This window comes from Bison bison, unplaced genomic scaffold (genome assembly GCF_000754665.1).
Source record: "Bison bison bison isolate TAMUID 2011002044 unplaced genomic scaffold, Bison_UMD1.0 scf7180017861828, whole genome shotgun sequence".
NCBI lineage: Eukaryota > Metazoa > Chordata > Mammalia > Artiodactyla > Bovidae > Bison > Bison bison.
Window position 1 is genome coordinate 240086 of NW_011492400.1, and position 6988 is coordinate 247073.

The 6988-nt window shown below is 39.4% G+C and overlaps 1 pseudogene; it reads right to left on the reverse strand.

Moving 5' to 3' along the window:
• Positions 1-994: 994 nt before the first annotated feature.
• LOC104983170 lies at positions 995-3220 on the reverse strand (annotated as a pseudogene).
• Between the last annotated feature and the right edge of the window lie 3768 nt (positions 3221-6988).

Sequence of the window (6988 nt, forward strand, 5' to 3'; positions counted from 1 at the left end):
CTCTCAAGAGTCTTCTCCAACACCACAGTTCAAAAGCATCAATTCTTTGGCACTCAGCTTTCTTCACAGTCCAACTCTCACATCCATACATGACCACTGGAAAAACCATAGTCTTGACTAGACGGACTTTGACTACTTTGTTGTCAAAATAATGTCTCTGCTTTTGAATATGCTATCTAGGTTGGTCATAACTTTCCTTCCAAGGAGTAAGTGTCTTTTAATTTCATGGCTGCAGTCACCATCTGCAGTGATTTGGGAGGCCCCCCCCCAAAAATAGTCTAGATTTGTCTAAAATCACATACAATGACACAGACAAAATATGCAATAAAACTAGTGTTTTTCTTATTGCTTGCCTGTTTTCTTCTCAATTCATGTATTTCTCAGCTAAATATTGCCTAATCACCTAAAAAATTCAAAGGAAGCTAACAAAGAAACACTGAATTATAAGCTCTTGATGTTAGAATTATAAATTATAATTTTCTGTATGACAAAAATATCCTGAACAATGTCTAATTCCTCTAATTTGAAAGATAGTTCTGCTTAGAATGTGTGTTCCATACAAAAACTTTAAAGGAATTAAACAAGCTACTGTAGTGGAATAGAATTTAAGAATATGCTCATTTGTGCATAAAATCAAACATGTGCTCTTCACTGCAAAATAAAAGCCGTTCAATTTTGAAATAAACCATAATTTCCATAATGGATAGTGAAATAAAATGTGAGTTCTTTAATAAGCTTATGAAAGTTTTACAGCAAACTAAATGTGTGTTTTAACAGTCCATTGCCTAGAACCATTGAAATAATTTTAGATTGAACAAGAGCAAGGAAGCAGACTGTGAATTTTGATATTCAACTCAAATTGACAGGATACAATGTACAAAGAAAAATGAGTCAAAAAGACTCATTCATAGCTAACCACTTCTGTTCACCCTTTCCAACATTACAGCACATCATCACCCTTTCACCTGCCTCCAATTTGGAAGCCTGAGTCCTGCTAGGAAAATATACTCTGGGAAAATATTTTGGAGCTCACCACTTTTCTGAGAGCTTCTTTCACATCCTTGTTCCTCAGACTGTAGATCAGGGGGTTCAGCATGGGGATAACTACAATGGAGAACACCGTGGCCACTTCATCAGTATCCATGCTGTTGCCAGATTGGGGCTGGCAATAAATGAAAAGGACTGTTCCATGAAAGACAGTGATGGCAGCAAGGTGGGAAGCACAGGTGGAAAAGGCTTTACACCTTCCCTCTGCAGAAAGCATCCTCAGGATGATGATGAGAATAAACAAGTAGGATGTGAGGATGACCACAATAGTGATAACCTCATTGAAATTGGCCACAATGTATAGCACCAATTGATTCATGGTGACATGAGAGCAAGCAAGAGACAAGAGAGGGGGAAGATCACAAAAGAAGTGGTTGATCACATTTGATCTGTAGGATGGGATCTTGTCGGGGTCCAGCCCAGGTGGATCCAGGGAATTCGAAGGGGAGACAGCTTCAGAGATCAGAATATGATAGAATTAAAGATATAAAGAGTAGTTAAATAAGGATAGCTCAGTGAGAAAATTCAGTGGAGAAAAGAGGCTGAATAACTTGGTTTACGTGGAAAGCTAATAAAATTCCAAGACAAGGAATTTGCATCACCTACGTAGGCCACAGGCGTCCTCCCATTCTCCCGAAGGAGAGGATACACTAAGGTGTCCCCGGTCAGATCTTAGAAGCCCAGGCAAAATTAGTAGGCTTGACGAGCCTCCACGTTGCAGATGGAAATTCAGCCAGAAGGTGAGAGAAAGAACGGCATGGGGAGACCAAGTTTCGGTGAACAAGGCCTGCACTTTATTTTCCAAAGTAGTTTTTATACCTTAAGTTGTGCATAGAGGATTATGGGGGAAGGGGTAGAGTCATGCAAGGACAGCAGTCCTTGATCCTAATCGAAGCCAGGCTTTCTTCCTGCAAACATCATATGGAATAGTTTAGGTGATTTACATCATCTTCTGGCCAGGAGGCCTGTTAACATTTTATGACTCTTTCTTCAGAAAACGTATTTTTCTCTAAAGGTGATTATTCTAAAGTCAGGCACCACCCTCTGAAAATATTAGATAAAGTTGCATACCTATAGGGCAAAGGTGTGGTGGGCTATAACAAGAAAAGAATTAACTCAAGGGTCCAAGGTTACAGACATTAAAGTTACGACTTACATTCCTATACACCAATTATATTAATCAAAACACTCTCAGGTACACAGTAGGTAAGGGATATGGAAACTTAGCAGCAAACATTGGCCCAACAAGTGAAAAAACCTTCACCAATACAATTTCTAATCAATCTTTTAACTGCTCAAAGGAATCTGTATTTAGACAGTTTAGAACATCTCATGCCTCTCATGGTGGGAAGAACCTGTTCAGGCAGGCTAGAGGACTTCCAAAGGAGTTTGTAGGTTGAAACACTCTTGTCACGCCCAGGGACTTTATTAACTGGAGCTGTAAGTTAACTCTTTTTCAGAGAAAGGTGGTGGGGGACAGCCCCCCCTCCACCCCGTAAAGTCAGAGGTGTAGGTGAGAGCACAAAGCAGTAAAGTAGGCAGACTCTGGTTTTGGGGGTAGATGCTTGAGAATTTCCAGTGGACTCCTGAGGCTCGATCCCTCCTTTGCATATGCCGAGCCTCCTTCCTCATGACCTTTGCCGTGGGCGGAGTTCTTCACGCTGGCTCCCAGCAGGATCTGAAGAGCAAAACACAAGTGAATCACAGAACATACAGTACCATTGAAATAGCAACAAGACACCAACTTCACGCAGAGATTTCAGGACACGGTGACCATGTAGAGCAGTGGGTCTCAGATGGCCACAAAGTGGTCATAAGCCATCACTGCCAGCAGAATGACTTCAGTTACCACAAATGTGCAAAACAGGTATAATTGCACAGCACATTCCAGGAAGGAAGTGGCTCTGTCTTCATTTAAGATGTTAGCTAGCATCTTCGGCATGATGGTAGTGGAATAACAGAAATCCACAAAGGACAAGTGGCTGAGGAAAAAGTACATGGGCATGTGGTGTCCAGAGCTGACCTGAATGAGAACAATCATGCCCAGGTTTCCCAAAACTGTGTCTCCATAGATGGAAAAAAACAGCAGGAAGAGGAAGACTCTGAGCTCAGGGGCATTTGAGAATCCAAGGAGGGTGAAGTCTGTCACAGAAGTGCAGTTTTCCTTGTCCATGTTCCTAATTTACTGGGTATGGAGTCAAATATTAATGGTTATTCTGTATTATATCATCCTTGATTCAGTTTTACCTCTCTTAAAAAAGACATGATAATGTATATTGTCCTATAAAATTAGTGTAGTGATTTTATTAATTACACTATACAATTTACTATGCAAATTCACTGCTTTATATTTATTTGAAGTTCTAAACAAGGAAAGAGAAAGTGTTAATCTCTCAGTCGTGCCTGAATCTTTGCCACCCCATGGACAAGACTTTTCTGTCTATGGGATTCTTCAGGCAAGAATACTGAAGTGGGTTGCCATTACCTTCTCCAGGGGATCTTCCCCACTCAGAGATCTAAGCTGGGTCTCCCCACTGCAGGCAGACTCTTTACCATCTGAGCCACCAGGGACAACAAAGATGTGAATATGAAATTAACAGAAATGCTTGCTGCTGCTTATTTATCAAATCAAAACTTAGAAATACAGTGTAAATCTCAAAGAAATATCAAAGTTATGGTATACATTTATATACAGGACTTCCCTAGTGGCTCAGATGGTAGAGAATCAGCCTGCAATGTGGGAGGTCCAGATTCCATCCCTGAGTTGTGAAGATCCCCTGGAGAAGGGAATGGCTACCTACTCCAGTATTTTTGCCTAGAGAATTCCGTGAGCAGAGGAGCCTGTGGGGTTACAGTCCATGGAGTTGCTAAGAGTTGTACACAACTGAGTGACTAACATTATATATATATGCTAGAGTTTCATATTTATACTATATATCCATAGTTATACTATATATCCATAGTTTCATATTTATACTATATATCCATATATATGTATGTATGTATAAATTATGCAGCTTTTTGAAGAATTGTTAAGGACTTTATTAATGACCATGAGAAGTGGCAAGTGACAAATGCAAAAATATTATATATGTACATAAATTTCATCATATATCAAAGCATTACAACATCAATGAAGCATAACTATTTTATAACAAATTTTTACAAAGAAAAAGCAATGGAGAATCTTATCGGTTGCATTGGAGAAGGAAGGTGGGATTTTTTAAAGAAAAGATAAGACATGTGTTACATAGAAAATGCCAACAGAGGATAAGAACATATTCATTTCCTCTCCCTCCTGACCTTTGGTAATTTTAAATGCTTTAGAGGCATGTATTGGTTTATCTTGGATCAAAGAGGCTCTGGACTAAAACTCAAAATGTCATTTGTACCAGGGATAAGAAACCTGCTATGGAGAGACACCTCTGTTCCTCTCGTGTCTGCTTCAGAGGTTGGTCTCATGTTTCTGTTCTTCCATGGACAGTTATGGGACTTCACTGGTGGCTCAGCAGTAAAGAATCTGCCTGCAGTGCAGGAGACATAGAGACACATGTCCAGTCTCTGGGCCAGGAAAATCCCCTGGAGGAAGAAATGGCAACCTGCTTCAGTAGTCTTGCCTGGGGAATCCCATGGACAAAGGGGCTTGGAGAGCTACAGTCCACGGGGCCTCAAAAGGGTCAGACACAACTGAACGACTAAACAACAACAACAACAACAACAAAAACAGTCCTGAGGACCCCTCACTGCCACTCTCGGCCTCTGAGTGACTGTCCGGAGAATCTCCCTGAGGTCTTTCCCAGGCTCTCTGGAGGGAGTTAATGTGACAGAGAAGGAAGTGCAAAGGTGGGAGAAATCAAGCACTCTACCCACTTTGTTCACACTCGTTTTCCTCTTACACTGATAGCTATTATATTTGGTTTTGCAGATTAAATTGCTGTCATTTCTCTTTGAGACAGTTCCTCCAAAACTTTAAATACTTTCATAAAGTAGTGTCTGCAACATGACATTTCTTAAAACACCCTCTAAGACAGAACTAAATACAGAAGCTTAAAAATAAATCAGTATCACTGCTCTCCAACTGCCCCCAAATCAGGGTGTCAACCTACCAACGAACCTGAGGGATACACATTGCTTCTTTTGTTTCTGAAGATGGTATGTGGTGAAATGATACAGATTTTATGTTTTTATTTGTATCTATTTCTGGGGCCTATGTTCCTTAAGCTTCTGAATCATTGACCTCTGAAGGCCCTCAGCAGAATGTCAAGAAAGCAACATCATCTTGGGGCTCAAATAATTAATGAGTTTTATGAGATAAAAGAGGGATAAAACTATCCCAAGTGGGTACATGTTATTATCAATATAATCAAACATGATTAACTCCAGAGGTCATGATGAACTGCAGACCACCATAGGCTGCATTCAAACATTGCTCTGTTCACCAGGACCTACATTGTTATTATGAAATATAATAGGACTTCTAAACTTTGCCTGTCATATACAAAATCTTCTTTCTTGAGGGCTTAGTGTCTGAAATCACACCAGAGTTTTGCCAAATATCAGAGAAGGGTAAGAATATTGAGTCTCCTTTCCTGAGAATAATAGCTGATCACACATACTTTGCATGTTCTGAATACAATTATGAACACTTTTGATTTTTATTAAATTTGTTAGGTAAGTACAGTTATGTACCTTTACTAACAAGGTGCCTGAGGCAAAGACAGCTGTCACTTGCACAAAATCATAAGTGCAATCCCTGATAGGATGAGCCTGCATGCGGCATTTGGGTTTCTGCCATCCATTTGACCCTGTGTGGAAGAGCAGAGGTCCTGCATGGTTCTGAATGGCATCTCTCCTGCTCAGTGCAGAGACCATTTAATGGGTTTGCCTGAAAGATCTCTCCCAGGTCTGCTCCTTCTCTAACTGTATGAATGATGTCTCCCTAAACCAACACTGTTCAAAGGACAGGCTGTGGTTTGTGTCTTTGGATATACAATATGTTTCAAGAATTCCTTGAATATAATTAGTTGCAGGTAATTGGTTTCCAAATTCTCGACAATTTATATGGCCTTCTCTAAACGGATCCATCTGATAAGTTCCTGAGTTTGAGGAGTGTTTCTGTATCTTCTTTCTATCTGGCACTCTAACTATTCCTTTTATGTCCTTTTTTTCAGAAGTAAAGATTCTTCTTTTCCATTCACATAACACTCTGTGAACTACCTCAATTAGAAACACAAAATCAGTTTTCCAAAACCTAAAATACAAGAACATTGTGGAATATTACTTTCCAAGAAGCCTAAACTGTGTTTTAAGGGATACTCTTCAAACTTACAGTTTGACTTCTTATTTCTCTCTGACACATAAATGTAAATAAATAAATAAATAAATATATATATATATATATATATGTTCACGGAAAATTATTACACTAAATGTGTTTTACCCAATACAGTGATGTCTTGAAATTGAATATTAATTGATTGTCATTTTATTTGAAATTCTTAATACACCCTAAACTTGTTTCCACAAAATGCATCATCTGAAGAAGGCTGTATATTGTCAAGGTGGTATATTGTAACCCTGCTTATTTAACTTATATGCAGATAGCATCATGAGAAACGCTGAGCTGGAGGAAGCACAAGGTAGAATCAAGATTGCAGGGAGAAATATCACTAACCTCAGATATGCAGATTACACCACCCTTACAGCAGAAAATAAAGAAGAACTAAAGAGCCTCTTGATGAAAATGAAAGAGGAGAGTGAAAATGTTGGCTTAAAGCTCAACATTCAGAAAATTAAGATCATGGCATCTGGTCCCATCACTTCATGGCAAATAGATGGGGAAACAGTGGAAATAGTGGCTGACTTTATTTTTCTGGGCTCCAAAATCACTGCAGATGGTGATTGCAGCCATGAAATTAAAAGACACTTACTCCTTGGAAGG